Here is a 21,280-nt window from a genome sequence, read left to right on the forward strand (position 1 = left end):
CAATTCCATTTGCAGTCCTGACGGGTCATGCATGAAATGATGCACTTTGAGGCAGATCATACGTCTACACTATAGACACACTGGTTTTCCGATAGAGTCCCAACGGATGGACGTCTGCTGGTGTCGTCCATGCCGTCAGCCCCGTTCACGGCCGGGGGGAGGTGCACATGGAAAGTGAGAGTGATTTTGCAAGAGTTCAATGACTAGTCCTTCTGACAAGTGACAACCTTGACATGCACACAGTGACTGTGTCCTGACTGCTATCACCCCCAGAACACGGCCATGAGAGGCCAGATACGAAAGCACACATTCTCCATCTTTGGGGACTTGAAGTTGGAAAGGGAGTCGCAAATCTTCATGGAGCCTTGGGCGGAGCTTCAAGAAAGGTCCGTGCTTACAGGGAGCTTCCCGCCTGCATGTGTTACGTGGCCGCATCTGTGTTAAAAGCGGTGGACAAGCTGTCCGTTCACCATTTCCTGGAGTTACCCAAGCAAAAGTTCCATCTATGAAAATAGGAAGTACACCCTCTCTGCAGCCTTGGGACTGAGTACTCTTCCCGGAGTTGGGGGGTGTTCCCTCAGAATGATTCTTACACATTGAGTCAACACTCAGACAACATTTGTGGAATTCATTAATTACTAAGTTCCTCTTACCCTCCTATGTCACAACTGCCGTTTCTAGACAGCTGACAAGTCAAATCAAAATAAAGAAAGTGGACTCACCTCTTCTGCCTTTGACTCCTCTGTCCTCCACTGGCCTCCACCAGTGGCTCGGGTCTGGTGGGAAATGGACACAGAAAAGACCTTGTATTGGCCCGGTCGCTCCCCTCCCTGTTCCCACCTCTCTAACTTAATCAGACTTCGATTTAATTAAAACAGAGGAAGTAATCTATAAAGGAGTCCTCGGGTGGGTTACCTTTTGCTGCATTCTTTGGTCATTGTAAAGACAGAGCCCAGCCCTCACGTATTATCGAATTAAGAAAAATTGAAAACCACACATCTCTAACTAAAAATTGTGGCCGGTGCCCTGCGAGGTGGGTGTTCAGTTTCTCACGGAAAAGCAAATGATGGTGGAAATAATTTATAGCCCTATCAGGACAAGTTTACATAGGAGGCAACCGTTGAGCTGGGCTTGGAGTTTTCGTGGAGTTTTGAAAGCCAAACAGGCTCCTCTCCGGGCTCAAAGGAGGTCATGTGGTTTTCAATGAACGAGTGAAAACAACATAGGCTGTTCATTAATCGTGTGCCTTTAATTTGCAGGGAAGACGGGAACCCTAACGACCACGTGAATGGGCGCGTGCACAGGACCTCCACTAGGGGGCGCAAGGACAACGTTCTGTATCTGCGGAAGGAGGGACGCGTTTGTTTGCCTCGCTCCCAGCAACGGTGCTGCTGAGCGTCTTGCGGGGCGGCAGGGATGGCTGGACGCTGAGCCCAGGAAGAAGACAGCCATGGTTTGGGGGGAAATAACAAGAGGGCAAGGAGCTGACGTCTTGGAGCAATGATGGGGTAGGCCCGGCAGTTACGTCCCTGCAGTGAATCCACGTATGGCCCCAGGCAGACACTGGGAGGGCCCAGTCCCCAGCGGAGGGGTCCAGCCAGGCAGCTGCGTAACCACAGGGAGGCGGACTCCGGTGATGGAAGTGGAGGGTGGAACCCTCAGAGAATCGGGTCCAGGACTCGTGGGGTCTGTGGGGGACTGTCCACGATTCTGTGGCACCTGGTGGCAGGCTGATGGGAGGCTGGGGCTGAGGCGCTGACAGATCTCAGCTGCACGGAGCCAGGGAGGACGACCCAGGCAGTGGGTGGGCTGTGAGGTCGGCACCGGGGACAGGAGCATCGGACAGCAGGGGCGCCAAGCTTTCAGATTTTGCTTGCTATTTTATCTAGTTAACTTTGTGCATATTGAAACTATTGATGGTGTCATCACGTAAAATTCACTGTGGATAACGTCTGGTTTGTTTTACCAATAATCCAAACTGACTTGTTTTTAGTCTTTTAAATTATGTACATAGTATTTTGATAATGTAATTTAAGAAATAAAAATTCCAAATTGTTACATTTTTAAACATTGTTGAATATTTTTAAATTCACACTTTTAGAAGTTTCTTTTAAAAAAGTTTTTTTGGGGGGTAATTAGATGTTTTTTTTCTCCTTTCTTTTAATGGAGGTACTGGGGACTGAACCCAGGACCTTGTGCAGGCTAGGCACACACTCTGCCACTGAGCTACACCCTCCCCCCTAGAAGTTTTTTTAAGTGTTTGCCAATCTCACAATGTATTGCTGTTGGCAAGTGTTCATTGTTTCTTGATGTTCCTTTGACCTCAAGGAGAGGTTTATGTCATAAAATTAAATATAGAGATTCTACTTCATTGTTTCATGTATATATATATATATTTAGTACATTATATGTAAATATAGACGTACAATATAAATATAACATTAGATACCTATCTTTGTGTGTCAATATTTCATGCTCATTTTTTTTCTGTTGAAGTTCAGTTGATTTACAATGTGTTAATTTCTGGGGTACAGCAGGTAATTCAGTTACACATACGTTCTTTTTCATGTCCTTTTTCCATTATAGTTTGTTACAAGCTATTGAATGTAGTTCCCTGTGCTGTACATTAGGACCTTGTATATTTTATATATAGTAGTTTGTCTCTGCTAGTCCCAAATTCTGAATTTGTCCGTACCCTCCCTGTCTCCTTTGGTAACTATACGTTTGCTTTCAATGTCTGGGAGTCTCTGTTTTGTAAATAAGATCATTTGTCTATTTTTATTAGATTTCATATATGTGATATCATAAGATATTTCTCTTTCTCTGTCTGACTTACTTCACTTAGTCTGATCATCTCTGGGTCCATCCCTGTTGCTGCCAATGGCATTATTTCATCCTTTTCTGTGGCTGAGTAGTATTCCATTGTGCATATATACCACTTCTTCTCCAAGGGGCTTTTTACATTGAAGGATCTCTTCTCACTCTGTTCGCATCAGGCCTCACCTCTTGAATCCAATTAGATGTGTATTTAATGTTGGAAAAAATGAGAATTTTCTACAAAACACAGGGAAGTACCACAAACATGTTTTTATTGAAGTAAAGTACCACGAACATTTTTATTTAACATTGAGCCACAATTTCAAAATGAATGGCACTTGCATTGCTTAATTTGTTGCAATTTAGTCAATATTACTTCATATACATTTGGAAATATTCTGTGCTTCATCCGTAAACCACATGATGGTAGGTAAAATTCTCACTTATATAGACTCATACTTTTTTAAGATGAAAACCTTCAGCCTTGCTAATTAATATTTACCCTTTGTTAATACGTGATATAAATTCCCACTTCCACTAAACTCTTTAGAATATGTGGGTCCAGTTTGAAGGACACACAACACATTCCCTAAGGAATCAGGTCGGACCCGCGGGAGGTGAGATGACATTTGGCCACGTGTCATTCCCGTCCTGTGCGACATTCTTCGCCTTGATTTTATTGACACTCAATGACTAGAGAGTAGAAATCTCAAATAGCCGTCTTGTGTCACTGTGCATTAAAATGTAAAAATGAAGGTGTCCTAAAAATCATGAAGCTCCTTTTAAATACTTATAAGATTCAACATAGGAGGCCACAACGGCAGTGCATAAATTGTACGTGTTTTAAAGACCCATGTTGCTGAATCCCCAGCGAAACATGAGGGTATGCTGTTGTTAAACGCTTCCCCCATATATTTTTGGCCTTTTGTCTTCAAATATGAGAAACCCAGCCAGCCTTTAGTTCTTGAGCGACTATTGCAATGTAACAACATTTGACTAATGCAATAATAAAAAACAGTACTTCAAGGCTATCTGACAGCTACCCCGCAAGCTGGGGTAAGCTGAAGTACGTGAATGGGCTTCACTCTTCCCTGCTCTGACCTGAGCTCCCTGCCCATGTTCAAACGTCTGAAATCTCCACCAGGAGACAAAGACGCATCTGATCCAATGACTATGTAGTTTAGTAAACATCTCTGTCTCTTCATCACGAGGATGTCTGGACTACCCGCTCCTCACAAGACCATGAAAAATTAGAGCACTTTAACTTCTGTTATGAGGAGAATTGTGTCTCCCCATCAAATTCATATGTTGACCTGTTACCCCCGTAACCTCAGAAGGAGACTGTACTTGGAGATAAGACCTTAAAGAGGTGATTTGACTCAAACAGGGCCAACAGGTGAGCCCTAAATTCAATGTGACCGATGTCCTTAGGAGAAGAGGAGGTTAGAACATACAAAGAGCCCAGAGGAAAAGGTCATGTGAAGACACAGAGGGAAGGCGGCCGTCCGCAAGCCAAGGAGGGAGGCCTCAAATCGTTTTTATTTTTTTAAATTTTCTCAGGTTCTTAAAAAGGGTGGCTAGAATCTGGACACTGATAACTAAACCATTACTGAGACCCAACCCTCTGCCCGGCAATCACATGCAGCTTTGCCCCCTGTCCAATATGGTAGCCACCAGCTCTGTGTGACCCTTGAGCCCTACAAATGTGGCCATAGGCCATGGGCCACATGTACACGTTCCAGCATTTTGGATATATTGTTGAAAAATTTGTGATTTAAGTTGATTTCACCATTTTTGTTTTCTTTTTTTTCTGATGTGTATTTTGTTTTGTTTTATTTTTTTAGGAAATTCAAACTGCGTGTAACTTTCGGACCTCGAGGAAGGGGGACTGTGCCCACCAGCACCACCGCCGCCACCCCCTGCCCCCCTCCGCCACCCCAGCTCCTTACAATTCTCAGCCCTGCTCCTGGTTAGTGTCCCAGCGAAGGGGGCTTGTTGGGGTAGCTGGAGACAAGGCTGGTCATTTCTTCCACCTCAGCCCAGTGATGGACAAACCCACGAGTGGAAAAAAATATATATTCCAAATCATAGGTCTGAAAAGGGGTTGATATCCAGAATATATAAACTTTTACAACTCAACTGCAGTCTGACTGAAAAATGGGCAAAAGGCTTGACTAGACATCGCTCCAAAGAAGATACACAAGTGGCCAATAAGCGCATAAAAAAAAATGAGCTCAACATCGCTGATCCTGAGGGAGGTACCATCCTCACATATATTAGGATGGCTTCTATTCAAAAACATAAAACAGAATAACAAGTGTTGGCCAGGTAGTGGAGAAATTAGAATCCTTATGCACTGTCGCAGGGGAGGATGTAAAATGGTACAGCCATTAGCAGAAAACAGTATGGCCAACCTCTCAAAAAACTAAAAATAGAATTAATGTATGACCCAACAATTCCACTTCCGGGTATCTACCCTAAAGTAGGGTCTTGAAGACATATTTGTATGCCCATGTTCACAGCAGCACAATTTTCAAAACCTACAAGGCGGAAACCACCCAAGTGTCCATTGACAGATGAATGCATAAGCAAAATTTGGTTTACTTATACCATGAGATATTATTCAGCCTTAAAAAGGAAGGGGATTCTGATACAGGGTACAACACGGATGAACCTTGAGGACATTGTGCTCAGTGAAATTAGCCAGTCTCCAAAGGACGTGTGCCGTGTGGTTCCACTTCCATGAGGCACCTACTGTAGTCAGACTCAGAGACAAAGGAGAATGGTGCTGTTCAGGACAGCCCAGGATCTCCCTCCAGGCAGCCACCACAGCTGATTACTTCAAAGAAGCAAGCAGATGTCCTGTGTGCTGGCCTTCCCTGAGAAAGAAAGCCGTGTGCTTGAAATGTGGAGACACCCCCACTGCCTCAGTTTACTCCAAGAGGACCCCTGCACGAAAGCTAGTGTGTCCTCAAGCTCTGTGACCTCTCAGAAAGATTAACATCAGACCCAACTGGCTGTGGGGGAAGTTATTTTTCCAAGATAAAGGAGCTGAACAGCTGAGGGCTGTTCCTCAGAGGAGCCCAAGGATGCTGCCCTTCCAAAGAGAGACCCTGACCCCCCGCCTCCTTGCCACACTGAGGGACCAGAGGTGATTGACGTTTCCTTGTGCCAGGGATAGAGTGAGCTCAGCCTAAGGTTTCTGCCATCCAGGGCAGCCCCAAAAGCAGTGAAAACAGCACATATTCTGGAAGCACTCAACTGCTAAGAAGGAAAAAAGCTAGAGAATGAGGAAGGCGAAGCTATTCTGCTGGCTTCTGTTGGTCTGGAGAGCCATCCTGAGGACAGCTCCCTGGTGGGAAAGAGGGGCGGGGGTGCGGTGAAATCAACCTTCATTCTGGGCGGGCGAAGGCCTCTGGCGGTGTCATGCAGTGTCCTGCGGTGTCCTGCGGTCCCTGGCAACAGCTGAATTCCCTTTTGGAGGCGGTGGGGACAGGAGCATGAGTATGAGTGGGGGGCTTTCTGTGTGTCAGTTTAAATGGGATAATTGTGAACCCGTGTGCAGTGTATGAGCTTCCCCAGTAGGCACGACCCGCTCACACAGCACAAGGGCCAGGGCTGACTTTCTCCCGCAGGATGGAGTGGGCACGGCCATGCCCACCGCACTCTTCACCCACATTGATTCACTCAGCCCCGCCACGCCCACACCTGCAGGTTTGCCCGACATCCCCCCTCCTCAGGTGGAGAAATCGGGGTGCAGATACGCATGTGTCCCAGTCTCAAGCTGCTGAGTGAGAGAGGCAAAGTGGGAACACTGGGGCGTGTGGCCCCACTGCTGTGGTTCGGACCATCAGGCACCTGTCACTCATCAGTGGAGCGACCACAGTCACCAGCGTCGCTGCAGGTGCTCAGAAGTGCCCGAGGCCACAGGGTTCCCAGACCCTGTCGCCAGAAGGGGGTGGCCTCAGGGTCACATGGACCAAAGGAGCCATGGGGCAGGGAGGCCCAGGACCAGTGCCCAGAGTGGGCTCCTGGCGCGGGCAGGACCGCAAAGAACCTCACAATACCAACCGCTAAAGAAGCAGCCCGCAGACGTCAGCCCCGCGTCAGCTGCCCCTGGGCTTGGCGCCTCCACGGACGACCCACACACACATCATGGGTTGGAGCGAGCTTCACGCACAGAAAGGAGAGGCGACGGGGCGTGACCAGTGTTGGCAGTGTGTGCTGGTCCCCGGTGGCCGGTGGGTCGCTCCCGGAGCAGCGGACCTCACGTTACCCTAGAGGGACAGGCCAGGTGCCATGGGACCACACACGTGGGCAGGAGGAGGAGCTTCAGTGCAGACGCAGGATGGGGGAAAGGTTCTCCCAATGAGGAAGAGGGATCTGGGGCCAAGCGACAGAGGACGGATGCTCTGGACCCTGTGCAGCAAGCACGCCATCCCAGAGGCCACGGTTCTCGGCATGGCGGCCTCCCCAGCAGCCACGATGGGTGCATTTTACACAGACCTGGGCCACTGTCATTAGCGTGAAAAACACACACAGAGTCCACGTGCTCCTGGTCAGCCCTCAGGTTCTGAGCACCCAAGGCAGCAGCACCCAGGACAACGGGGTCCCCTTCTGCCGGTTCAGGGGCACCGCTCCTGGGCAGCTGGCCCCGCGCAGGTTAAGGTCAGTGTATTTGGCAGCAACACCACCGGGAGCCCCAGGAGTCCTGACATCCTTGAGCTGCTCACCCTGAGGACTGTGACGACTAAGAACTAAACGTGTCTGGTGCCTGCCCTCCTGGCTCCAACTCTCTTGTGCGGCTGCAAGGGGAGAGCACTGATCCTCAGCCCCGTGTCCTCTCCATCGCGGGCTGTCCCACCCAGGGACGCCACCCGAGCAAGGACGGCCACCGCTCTCAGCGAGTGCACACACGTGACAGAGAGAGGGAAGGCTGGAGGTGAGAGGAACATAGAGCCAATCATCGTCATTTTTCTAAATGGCACCTGTTCGGTGACCTCGTATGTGCTGGGCTGGAATATCCCCATGACGCAGGATGCTCGAGCGCGCACAGGAGACCGCGCTGCCTGCAGTCACATCACTTCTATGGAGAAAACTCTTGTTTTCCATGCAGCGTGACTTCCCACGCCGCCGCGGCACCGCTGTGTCCTGGAGACTGAAATGGCCTTGGAAGAGGGCAGGGAGGCGGCGGCAGCCAGGTGAGCTTCAGGACTGGCGGGAGGAGCGGTGGGGACCGCGCCACTGGGTCACGGCCTGCGGGTGACAGCGTGTGAAGGCTGACCCGTTCACGGTGCCTTAGGGCGCCTTTAGGGACGAAGCCAAGGGCTCTGTTTCTTATGGCCGTTTTTGCATTTCTCTCCTTCCCCTTCCTGCACGTCCCCAAGGAGGACGAGGAGGACGGCCCCGCAGCACCTCGGGCCCTGCTTGCTCAGCAGCCCCGCCCGCACCCTCCCGCCCCCGCGTCCGCACCAGGCACCGCTCCCTGAGCAATTCCTGAGGCTTCTCGGAGACACCCCCCTCGAGATCCCCCAGGGACATGTTGGAAAACGTGCTCAGAGCTGAGCAGAGAAAGAGGTCCCATCTAGTACCAAGGTGAGCTCGCCTCTCCTTTTGGGGTAGAAACGCTGCTTTCTTGGCTTCTTTTCCTTTTCAGTCAAATGCGTGTGTGAAAAGCTGGCCGAGTCCCCGGGGATGACCGTACACCATTGCCGTGGTCGGGGTGGGGGACTGTCGCGGGAGTCTCTGCCGACTGAGCCCTGACCCAAGAGGGCGTTTGCAAAGGCCAGCGTCCCCCACAGCCTGCGCATTGGAGGGCCTTTTGCAGGGCAGCAGGAATCCTCCTTGAGTGAAGGACTTGGGCATCGCCCACCAAGCTGGGCTCGGGGGCCCTCGGCCTGACCACAGCTTCCCGTCTGGTTTGCTGAAGTCAGCAAGAGACCTGAAGACCTGTGCAAAGGGGACCCATCGGGGTCTGGTCCTCACTGCGATTTCTTTGTAACCGCAGGTGGCATCAGAAAGAAGGGAAAAGTGGGGCGTATTCTGGACCCACTCACTTGCTGAGGGAAAAAGAAGTGGCTGGCTTTCGTGGGCAAAGCGGGCCTGATCCGAGATCCAGCTGGGATGGGCCAGGAGGTGAGTCCGCAGGGACAGGTCAGAATACACAGTGGGGCCGGAGACATCAGGGGTGAGGAGGGTGGGCTCCCAAAGTGCCCCTCCCTCCCCGGCCCCGACCCCGCTGCTCTGAGCACGTCCAGCACAGGTGTGCAGGGCCGTGCTCATCGCCTCTGCTTACAGGTGGGCCTCCTGCCGGGAAGCCGCTAGGACCTGCGTGCTGGCCTAAGTGTCGCAACGTCCCCGGGGCCCCAGCAGAGGGGCCGAGCCCAGAAAGAACATGCAAACGCATCGTCAGATCGCACCATCGAACTGCTCGCAGCGCGGGGCAACCAGAGGAGGGGCCCTTATGTCTTCCTCATCTTCTCATCTCTAGTCTCGCACTGGCCAGTGGGAGCCACGAGTCAGAGGTGCCTGCTCCTATTTAAATTCACTAAAGGAGATCCAATGACACATGCAGGCCCGCATCACACCGGCCCGCATTTCAGGGGCCCAGTCAACAGAGCACATTCCCTGTCCTCCCAGAACATTCTCTTGGGCAGCAGCGCTGTGTCTGCTCCAGGATCTGATCCTCAGAGCTGCTTAAGCTGAAGCACGTGCATCTCAGTTGCAAGTACAGGCCAAGACGATCAGAGGCTCGAGCTCGGATGCCCCGGCGGAAACGGGCAGGTGAGGGCTTGAGCGGGTCCCTCTCTCTCACGTGAAGGTCTGCGACTGTGGTCACTGTCGCGGTGAAGGGCTCTGGTTCCACGGAGCCCGGGGATGGCTGGGATCCCAGAGCAAAGAGCCGGGTGACACCGCGTGAGCCCCTCCCTCTCCTAATGTGATGGTTCGTGTTCATGTTTCTAAAGAACGGCTTGTGGAGAGCACATGTGACCATCGAGGATGAAGACTCTCCAGGTGGGGAACGACCCCCGGGTAGGGTCCTAGGGGAGAGGGCCTGGGGGCAGCAGGGCTACACAGGCTGCTTTGGAGACCAGGGAACAGGGATATGAAATTTCAAAAAAAAAGAAGAAGAAGAAGGCGATGAAATGTGTACGCGGGCTTGTTCTGCGCCCTGCGTATATTACTGCCGTCACAGAGGGACCGTCTGTGCGTGGGCTGCCAGTGTGTTTTTGCTGTTTTAGGCTCTCTTTCCTTAAGAACTGCCCTCTCCTGCCGGTGCCACTGCCAGAGGCAAGGCTTTGCTTCTGCGTGGTTGGCATCTCTTGGGAAGGAAGCACCAGCGTTACTGGGCCGGGTGTGGGGGTTGACCTGTGGATGCATCACTTGAACCTGGAGACACAGGTCTCTGTGTGGGATCCAGGTGCCGGGTGACAAGTAGCCCCTCCCCCGCTGCCCCTGCGGGTCTAGGGACAGCACCTCGGCGTCCTGTCCTCATGGCTACTTCTGAATAAGGGCGCTCCTAGGGTTGGGCGAGTTAGAGACGACAACCTCCCAGCTTTGTGCACGTGCTCCGAGGTCCTTCTGGAGGGGGGATGGGGTAGGGGCACATCCGGAGGCACAGTTCTCGCCTCCGATCCTTCCTCAAATCCCAAATCCTCGGACCAGCAATACAGCCTGCACGTGCTTCCATCTGAGAGAGGCCGCGTCCAGCTGCCCCGTGAGCCCCGCATGGCCGGCAGGGATCCTAGGGGACAGGCTGGCCTCACACACTTGCCCTCAGCAGAAGGAGTAGCCCCAGGACAGAGCCTCCCGGCGGCAGGGCCAGGGCGTCACTGCTCGTGTCAGAACACTCGGCTCCAGGCAGACGGTGCTGCCTCTGCTCCCCCACACCCCAGTCACGCCCAAGCTGTCACTTTATCGCAGGGAAGCCCAAGTCCCCTCCCCGGTCCTTCCAAGGCTCAGAACACACCCTGGCAGGTACTGGGTGTGCATGTGGCCACGCCTGCTGGGGAGTCCCTGCTGCACCATTTGCAGACTAGGGACATTGGGACAAGTTACTGTCCCTGTAAGCTTGGGTTCATCCTCAGAAAATCTGTGTTCTTCCTGTAAACCTGGCAATGCCTAAAGATCCTAAGATCACCCCCAGGTACAGGACGGTCACTTGCTACGTGCAGTTGGTTGTCACTCTCTCCCCCAGAGCCCAGCGCGACCACAGGTGGGACTTCCCGGGGTGGGACGGGGCGGTGGAGTGATGCCCTGGAGAAGGCGGCAGCACACCCATCGTTACTCCTTCCGTGGCCCATGTTGGAGAACAGGGACGGATGGGAGTTGACAGGGAGGTAGAAAGGGGGCTTTTACTCAAGAGAGAAAACAGACAGGGAAGTATGTAGTGAAGGGAGGCAGAGAGACAGAAAGGAATTCATGCACAGTGACTCATGGGGACCGTGGCTGCCCTCTTGGAGGCACGAGATGGCCATTCCTGGCCCCAGTTATAGAATTGAAGGGCTGAAAAGTGATGTCGGAGATCCGAGACCCACCCCCTCATTGCAGAGGTGATGCAGGCGAGGCCCTAGGGGGTGACTGCGGAGGTGGGGGCTGAGAAGGTCCAAAGCCCAGGCTTTAACCTGCCAGGAGCAGCGGGACCCTGAGTCCTCACCTCGACCCTGAGCTTCCCGTTTCCTTTTCCAAGGCCATCCCAACCCCATTTCTGTCACAGTCCGTGCGGAGGGCCACTTGGTGGGTTTTGAAAAGTCCGAGAGCGAGAGCGACAATCTGCGTGTGATTTACTTCTCTGTCTTCTCTGATTCATAAGCTCCTTTTTAAAAGCACTTCCCCATCTCCCCTCGTCCCTCCATTTATGATTGTCATCCTAGAGGACCTGGTCTCACCCAGGCACTTGAAGTCCTGGTACCCTTCCCTCAAATCGGTATGATCTCTCCGCAGGCCCCCTCCCCCACTCTCTTAGCATCGCCCTGGTTCCTGACCCACTCCCACCCCCACCCCATCGGCAGCACTGAATCCTGTTGAGCAACCCCGCGTGGTCCCCAGGCAGGAGGCGGCGCTGGGAGGTAGAAATGTGTGCCCACCCTGCCGGAGGGGCCCCCCAGCTCCCCATGAAGTGTGACTCAGCCCTGTACCCCCACCCCCATCAGTGGGTGCCGTCCTGCCCTGGGCAGCTCGGGACACGCACAGAGTCTTCTTTTCCCTCCAGCTGTCAGGAAATTCTCTTGTCCTGGATTCATGAGAAGGGATGAAGGAAAAGGGGATGAGGAAGAACCAGAACAGGAAATGTGAGTGTGGGGAGGGCAGGAAGAAGAGCAGAAGGTGCGTAAGTGGGTCCATTCCCACTCGCAGCCCTAAGTTGTTTTTTTTTTTTTTTTTTTTTTTTGGTGCTTCAGGGAAACCAAACCACCAGAGAAGAGCATGGAAGTACCCACCATTGCATGTGCACAAAAAGAAAACAAGACATGGAGACAAGAGGATGGTAATAACGCATGCAGGCAAGTGGAGGATGGCCTGAGTGCCTCTCGCCAGGGAAGGGGTCCCCGAGCCAGAGAAGCCCCTGAGGCTGCCAGGCTGCATGCTCCGGCAGCTCCTGCATATGGGGGGGGTGGGGGCATCTGCAGGGCCTCCACGTGCAGCGTGGCTCCTGCACGTGCCATTCACACTGTGCTCTCTGTGCAGAGCGCCGCTGGGGCGATTCATCGTCTCCCTCTGCAGGACCCAGCCCGGACCTTCCCAACCCGCCAGGGCCAGCAGGCAACTCCCCCAGATAATTACTAGGTGTGGTGAGACGCTGGGAGTAGCCCCGGTACCCCCCCAGCTCAGGCCCCCTGGGTAAGAGGGTGAAGGGGACAGCGGCCCAGGGGGGAGGCGGGGGGGGCTCCCTCTCCTGCAAGCAGGACGGCTCCCCTGGCCCCGAGCGGCCGCCTCCCTGTGGGCACGTGGCCGCCCGGGCGTTAAGTAGGGGACACTGCCGGATCCAAACTCAGCTGGGAGTCCCCAGTCCCCGGGGGCCCCTCAGCATCTGTGGAGCCCCGTGGAGGGCCTGGGTGACCTCATGGCAGCATTTCTCAACCTGAGTTTCTACACATTTCTCACACCTGTGTAAACATTGAATACAGCACGTGCAAAAAACCCATGAAGGCAGTTCAGAGCAGTGCTTATTGGGGATGAGTTAAAAGGCCATGATTCCAAGTTATGTTTGTGCTTCTTTGTGTTCTGATATTAGAATTAAATAACATACAAAATATCTGGCTTTATTACACCCTGAAAAGCAGTGTCCTCTGTAAGCTTTTCACGTTGGGCTGTAGTAAAGCTATAAAATTTATGATTCTCTTGCCACAGCTTCGGGATATTTTTAAGTTTAAAGGCCCAGGCAAGTTTGGCCCCGGTGTCAGAGAGAGAGAGGTGGTCATTAAGGGCAAGGGGAACGTGGCAGATCTCTGGCCATTTGCACCGCGCAGGTCTCATGATGGGTCGTGTGCAATGTGGGCTGGAGGGACAGGGTCCACGCTCCCACCTGTGTCACCAGACCTCCCACTCCTCACAGGGCCCGAGGGGGAGGGCCCTGGGCTTTTGGCCCTCGAGTCCCAGAGCCTCCCTCATCCTCTGCATCACTTCCACTCTTCAGGGGGCCAGTCACTGGAACGCTGCCCAGCCAAGTGCCCGGGTTGCCTCGCCCCTGTGGGACGTGTATAGGCACATTTGGCAAAGAGCAGCAAACAGGCCCAGTTGCCCTGTGGATCTGAGCCCTGGGGACGTCAGGGCCCAAGGTCACTTCCAGGGTCTGAGTCACCCCGCTGGGTCCCGGCACACCCACCCCAGGGAGCCCACCTCCCTGCGTCTCTGTGCCTCCCACTGATTCCAGCACCTGTGTCTGGGTGGAAGGTTCTGGTCTGATACCAGTGATGGCGGTGACCTGGGGGTGTCAGCCTGAGACTCTGAGGGGATGGAGCTCGCACAGTGTCTGCACATCGGGCCCAGGAAGAGGAGCGGGCGCCCTGCCCCTCCGCTGCCAAGTCACCGATTCAGAGCTGGTTATTTTCTGTCTGAAACGTATATACACTCAGCCTGAGTTTTAGGTGCGTGTCCTGCACTCAACATTGGAGGCTTCCACGTGAAGCAAAAGGGATCTCCTGGGGGTTTTATTTTTAAAACATATTTATGGAACACAGGCAAGTGTAGAAAAGCACCTTAAACAGAAGCAGGGCTCCGTGAACCAGGACGGACGCAACTCCCTGGGTAGCAATAGCTTCTCCCTCCATAAAAGCCCAGATGCCTCTGAGCAGCGTTTCCCAGCCCCTTTACCCCGGCCCCAGACGGCCGCAGGGAAAAACCCCAGAGGGCTTGGATTTTCCCCGCTCACTCCACTGTGTTCAGAGGGCGCGGCCACACTCGTTTTGAGCCAACAGTGTGCAAACCAGCCTGCCTGGAATCTACATGGAGCAACTGAGGTCATTCCTGTAACCTCATTAATCTCTCTCTCTCCTCCTGCAGGAGGCTGCCAGGGGCCCCGAGACGTCCTGTGTATTTAACCAGGGTGTTGGAAGCAGATGTGTTTCTACTGACAAGAAGCCATGAAGTCCTGCACCTAAGATCTGTGCCCTGTGCAGTACGCCCAGTAAGTTTCAATTAGAAAAAAATGTAAAAAAAAAAGGCAGATTTTTACGCGAAGTGAACTTCAGGCTCTGGGGGCTTCCTCTGGTTGCCACGAAACATTTAAGACAGAAGTGACACCAGCCTCCTACTCTCTCTTCCAGAGAACGGACACCGAGAGAACACACGCACGCTCCTGGCATCAGACCAGGGGAATATTGAAATCACTCCAGCAACAGGAATTAAAAAAAGGGGGGATTTGGGGCTAAACTGCCCTGAATGTAGATGTCCACATGCAAACCACAAAGTTGTCAGTCTAAATCTGGAGATTTACAGAAAAGAAGGAAACTGAGGTTTCGCAGAGGTGGTTCAGGGGGTTGCTGTGGACAGGATCACTGGCTGCGGGTCTGGGTGCGGCCTGGGAGAGCAGTGGGCATCTGGGAGTGGGAGAGACACTGCCATCGGCTCAGTGGAATGAACGTTTGGTGACAGAGGCTGGGAGGGCCTGCGTCATCCTCAGGGACAGTCCTGGGGTGGGGTCTCCGGGCTGTGGCTGTGGCTGTGGGGGGTGTCCCTCCAGGAGGACAGGGGACTCTCTCTTGTGCCACCGCAGGTTCTCGGGATGGACGAGGGCTTGGTGGGGCCTGGATTTTGATGGGGCAGGTGAGCCGGGACGGTGCCCCATGGCCCTGTCTCCATGCAGTCAAGCTCCTCAGACAGTGGCTCACATCCATAGTCAGCAGACAGTGGGGCGCGCCAGCTTCACCCACAAAACCTCCAAAGCACAGCCCAGCCGGCCACCGTCCTCATTCACCAGCACTAACGGTGCACCCGGGGCTGGTCATCGGGGGCCATGCCAATGCGATAGAGAGGTGCTGTGTGGGCAGTGGGCCTGGAGAAGCCGGGGCCCTGAGCCATGCGGGAGCCGAGCCAACCCCCAGGCAGACCAGCAGGAGGCTCAGCTTGAGGTGGCTGCTGTGTGAAGGTTCTGGGCGGGGAGGGACCCAGAACCCTCGTCCTTCGAGGGACATTCTTTCAGGGACGCTTGACAGCCTTGGGGTCGGGGATTAACACGGACGGTGGAGGCTGGGTCGGGCGTCTGCCCTCCTGTTGGTCAGACACCTCCTGCCCTTGAGGCAGCCATGGAGCTAGAGAATTTAGAGAATGAGGGGAGGGAAGCCCTTGGTTCAGGTGTCCAGGCCACCATCTAGGGGAAGCTCAGGGACCTCTGTCCCCAGGGAGCCAACTACATCCCTGTCCCGCATCCACCTGTCATCAGCATTGTGACTCCAGGAAAGTCACTTAAAAACCTAGCATTTCAGTGCCATGAGCCGTAAGACGCGGGTCACAGCACCTGCCCAGTGTATCCCACGGGGCCGACGTGGGGGTGACAGGAGATGAGAGCAGGCTGTAAAAGCATCACGCCCACAGCCATGCACCCTCCCCTGCCCCGCAGGCAGCCCAGCCCCCTCTGGAGGCGAGACCATTGTTCTTGCTTATTCTGCCGGACGTTTCATATTCGGACGCTCCTTGGGTAGCACCAGCCATTCTTCTTCAGGGTCTACCTGAGTTTTCGGACATTAGCCTCCATCAGGGAACGCTAATAAGTGGGTCTTGTTAACATTTGTGCATCACAGAACAGGGGACGGAGGACAGAGGGGGGCTTGCAGTGTTCACGTGGCTTCTGATATGATTTGCACCCAGACCGGCAGGCTCCAGCTCCCACGCTCTCGGTCACTGTGCTGGGCTCCCTTTCCGTATTAATATTTCTCATCTGAATAAAGTCATGCCCCACACAGTCAGTCTGCTGGATATTTTTGAGTATTGCCAGCACACACCCCATGGCAGCTTCCCTCTTCCCCAGCCCAGCTTTGACCCAGTTGGCAGTTCTGAGGGGGTGGATAAACAGGGAGATGAGTATGACCTGGAAATGAATTGATATTTCCCGAGGTTTTCTCCAAATGATGTGTCAACAATTCCCTCAACATTCATTGTGTTTTCCAGGCTCATGGCACATGATTGCAAAAAGAGAAGGACCATGCGGGAATCAGACCCAGGATGCACCAGAGCGCCATCTGCAATCAGTATAATCTGCAGCCGCTGGTCCCCAGCGGTGGTTCAGCAGCTTGAGGATGGGCATCTGGCCAAACTACAGGGCGCAGCCACAAACGTCACCCCCGCGAACCTCTCCCTGGAAGGCCCTGTGGAAACAGTACAAGTAGATTCCAGGGTGACGCCTGTGGTGCACAGCAGGGCCTGGGTCCGGGCGAGGAAGGACCAGGCGGAAAAGGCGCCCAGTCAGAGCCAGCACAGCCGCTGCCCGCTCTCAGCCAGGCGTCAGTCTGGGCTGCTCGGACGACTGGTCAGGGGTTAGTCATCGGGACCCTGGTGGCCTGCAGACGTCATTCGTTCAGCCACCAAAGCACCAGCCCAGGAGACCCCTTTCCCAGTTGGTGAATTTTAACGGTTCATCGGGAGTTGTCAGCTAAGGTGAAGCTAAGTCTTTGTGGATCTGTTATATGGATGCTTGGTTTGAAATGTCTAATGGGTTCTAAGCCAGTTAGGGGAGTTAGCAGATGACTGGCCATCTAGGGTGATGGCTTGAGCACCAGGAACGCTCCCATAGGCTGAAGATACTGGGGGAGGAGAAACAAAGTGAACACCCCGATCATTCAGAGGGCCTTTGATGGAGGGTGGATTGCATGTGCATAAATTGGGGTCAGGGGTTTGAATGTAGAGGCAAGAGGCTGGGTCACGCATGTACCCTTCTCCTGCCTCAGGCACCTCCTCCAGGGCATCAACGGTCTCCCCGCAGCGTCCCTGGAGCAGGCACAGGAGGATGCGGGACAGGGAGTGAGGGGAGCCCTTGGATCAGTGGTCCAGGGCATGATCTAGAGGTCTCAGGTGTTCGGGGATCTCTGTCCCCAGCTGGCCAACTACATTCCTGTCTCAGATTCATCACTCATCAGGGTTAGGGCTCTGGGCAAGTCATCGATCCCCTCTGAACTTCAGTGCCCTGCACCACAAAAGGTGGGTCACAGCCCCTCCTCTGCCCACCCCACAGCGCTGACGTGGAGTTCACAGGACGTGATAACAGATACTCCCCTGAGCTGCAAAGCCTTTCACACATGGAGAGGCTGAAAAGTAACCTTCCGTCTTTCCTGACTCACAGCCGTTCCTCTGGAGGCATCACTGCCACTGTTTTTGCTTATTGTTTCTCACTATTAATATTTCAATAATCGGTTCATGTATGAAGTACTGATCATTTTCCTCAGGCTTTATCTGTGTTCATGTATTATTAGCCTCATAACAGCCATAAGTAGACCCTATGAACATTTTCCTATCACAGAACAGGAAACTGAGGACAAGAGGGTCTATATAAATTTCCCAGATAATATATGTGGCTTCTAAGCAGGGTTTGAACCCAAACTGTCAGGCACCAGCTCCCACGCTCTCGGTCACTGTGCGGGCCTCCCCTTCTATATTAATATTTGTCATCTGAATAAAGTCATGCCCCACACAGTCAGTCTGATGGGTACTTTGAGTATTTCAAGCACTCGCAGTGAGGCAGCTTCCCTCTTACCCAGCCCAGCTTTGATCCAGCCGCCTCCCCCAAGGGAGCCAGGAAACAAGGAGAGGAGTGTGACCTGGGAATGAACGGATACTTCCCAGGGGTCTTCTCCAAGCAATAGGTCAACGGTTCTCTCAGTGTTCATCATGGTCTATGATCACAAAAAGAGAAGGACCCACTTTTACCAAAGACTTCATTCGTTCAGCCACCAAAGCCCCAGCCCAGGAGACCCCTTTCCCAGTTAGTGAATATGAACAGCTCGTCATCTCAGTTTGGTCAGTTGAAGACGGTTATATTCTTTGGGCAACTGTCACGTGGGCAGTTGGTTTGGAATGTTCCGGGTTCTGAGTCGAGAGTCAAGCAGTCTATTGGTCACTCAGGGTGGTCACCTCACGGCAAAGCAGCTGATGGGATCGAGTGCTGAGGGGCAAGGGAGGGGGAGATGGATATTTGTCTGTATCCCCTCAGTCCATTGAGGGGTCTTCGTTTGGGGGAAAGGCATTGTATTTTGGGGTCAGGATTGAAACATGGAGTGAGCAGTTGGGTCAAGATTTGAGCCATTCTTTTGGGTCAGGCACCTCCTCCGGGTACCCACTGTCTCTTCACAGCAACCTTAGAGCAGGAGGATGCGGGAGAGGAGTGAGGAGCTGTCGGTTTGGGTGTCCAGGGCGTGATCTCATGTCCAGGTGTTTGGGAATCACTACCCCCAGGAATTAACTCTACCCCCTGCCTCAGGCCCGCCACCCAGCAGTGCTGTGACTCTGGGCAGATAAACCTCCCTACATTTCAGTGCCCTGAGCCATCAACGAGGGGTCTCAGCCCCACGCTGTCCACCCCACAGTGCTGATGGGAGCAGCCCGAGAAATCACAGATCCTCCCCACTATGGAAAGTTGAATGTGGACGTTCCCAGCCATATGGCTGAGGGGCGTGTTTCCCTTTTCTATTCTGTCAGTTTGCTTCGTCTATTTTGAAGCTATCTTGTTCAGTGCAAAATGCTTACAAGTGTCACCTCCTCGAAACATGGACCCCTTTGTCACTATAAAATGTCCTTCTTTGTCTCTAGAAAAAATATTATCATAAAGTGTATTTGCCGTATATTAATAAAGCCAGTCTAATTCCTTTTTGGTTAATATTTGCTTGGTATGTGTTCATCCATCCTTTGACTTTTAACCTCTTTGTGTCTTGAATTTAAAGTGTGACTTTTGTAGATGGCATAGAGCTCGATCATAGCTTTTTACCCATTCTGCCAATATCTGCCTATTAATTGGCATTTGCAAACCATGTAGATTTAAATTAATCACCAGTCAGGTAGCACTGGACTCTGTTCTTTCACCATGTGTTTTCTACACGGGCTACATCTTTTTGTTCTAAGATTCCTCCATCACTGCTTTCTGTTGTTGGTTATTCTCCAGGGCGTCAACTGCACGCCCATGTCATTTCTCTGACTACATACTCTGCGTCATAGTCTTAGTGGTTTCCCAGGGAACTGCAACTAACACCTGAATTTGTAACGTTCTAATTTAGATCAATACCAAAGTAATTTCAGTGACTTACACCTCTACTCACATTTGGATCTCTTCTGTGTACCCTCCTACATGTTGTTAGTGTCATATAAGTGACAATTTTATACATTGTGTGCTTACCAACATAGATTTGTAATATTCATGAGGCATCCTTTTTAATCAGATAGAAGAAAATAATGAACTTGAAGGAACTACATCAAAGTCTAAATTCAATATAGCCCCAAATTAACAGGAAAACAGAATTTGTTATAGTCTAGAACCCCATGCAATGAATCTAACATGCGTTTGAAAGAATACATTTAAAGGAAGAACCAGGAAGTTTTGAGCCATTAGCACATACAGGCTTTTTTGGTCTTCAGGAGAGTTTCAAGATACAGCAGACAAGACATTGTGTTATCAGAGCACCATGGACAGTGCAGAATCGACTTTAGGTTTAGAGCTGAGCATGCACACAACTGTCTGCAGGGTAACAATGGAATTTCACAGCAGTAGGTACGGAAAGGATTATTCAAGAAAAAGTGTCAGATAACTCTCCTTCTTGTAATCAGAATGGATAATCACTGTGTACACCAAGGATTTAAATGCAAAACAATGCAATTATAAATATATTAAAAGAAAGATGAGTGATTTTACACATTTTTATTCTCAAGGCCAAAGAATGACAGAAACCTGGAAGCAATCAGCAAAAAGAACGACATAACAAACATCATTTAAAAAAAAAAAGACCCCCTCATACTTTGCACCCAAATCGCTGCACATCCACCTGTAGGGTCTGTGCCAAGGAGACTTAGTCTTGAATCCAAACACAGCCTCAGCGGCTGTGAGTGAGTTATACTGGCAGCAGCAGGGACTTAGTTCAAGTGTGAAGTGGGAAGGACAAACGTTTCTGGAGTTCCAAGTGCACATCATCTGGTAGAGTCACCTGGCAGGTTAACCCGCGCAGGGTTGATGGGTGAGAGGAAGCGGGGCCAAGGGCAGGCAGAGCCGCCCCCGCTCCCAGCCCACCCGCCCTCCAGCGCCTCCTGACTCGCGGGGCGGCGCTGCAGGGCGGCGCCGGGAGCGGCGGGGCCGGCGGGGCTGCAGTTGAAGTTGGGGCGGCGCGGCCCCGGCCCTGCCGTGTGGGCCGCGCATCCCGCCCAGCGGCCAGGCTGGTCCTCCCTGCGAGCCCACCCCGGGGCGCTGACTGCTCCCGGGCACAGGGCTGTGTCCCGGGAAGCGCTGACCTTTCTGGGAAGGAGCTCTGCCTCCCTCACCCCGCGGAGAGCAGCGCTCAGACGCTGCGGGGCTGGAGGAGCGGGACCTGAGCGCCAGGGCTTCCTAATTCCAGGGGAGGAAGGAAGGCGGGTGAGCTGTGCGGGCTGTGTGTGTGTGTGTGTGTGTGTGTGTGTGTGTTAGAGAACGTCTAGGGCCCCTCTCTGTGCTGTGGGGACGCCTAGTAGGTGAGAAGAACCCGGTACACACCCGCCTCGTACTCGCGAGCGCTTGACCCACAGTGTCCTGTGAATCTGTGTGGAGAAGAGAATCATAATCAACAATTTTCTCACATTCCCATGAATATCTTACCGGGGCCCCTTGTTTTTTACTACAGGACACAGCTCTGACAATTTCGGGGCAGTCCCTCCTGTTGGCGTGATTGGAAAACGTGTGTAGTTAGTAAACGGATGCTTTATTTGATGTCATAGTTAAAAAAATTCTCAGGCAACTATACGGAGATGCCTGACATAACCGTGTTCTTTAAGGGCCTCTGCCCTTGAGGGTCACCGCCTTCAG

The 21,280-nt window shown here is 52.8% G+C and overlaps 1 long non-coding RNA gene across 1 annotated transcript; it reads left to right on the top strand.

Annotated features, from left to right (window-relative positions):
• Positions 1–14,312: 14,312 nt before the first annotated feature.
• Positions 14,313–19,119, top strand: LOC116660884. Its single transcript, XR_004316525.1, has 2 exons — positions 14,313–14,440; positions 16,420–19,119. It is a non-coding gene; the product is annotated as an uncharacterized LOC116660884 (long non-coding RNA).
• Positions 19,120–21,280: the final 2,161 nt, after the last annotated feature.

The sequence above is a fragment of the Camelus ferus genome, chromosome 32 (genome assembly GCF_009834535.1).
Source record: "Camelus ferus isolate YT-003-E chromosome 32, BCGSAC_Cfer_1.0, whole genome shotgun sequence".
Lineage (NCBI taxonomy): Eukaryota > Metazoa > Chordata > Mammalia > Artiodactyla > Camelidae > Camelus > Camelus ferus.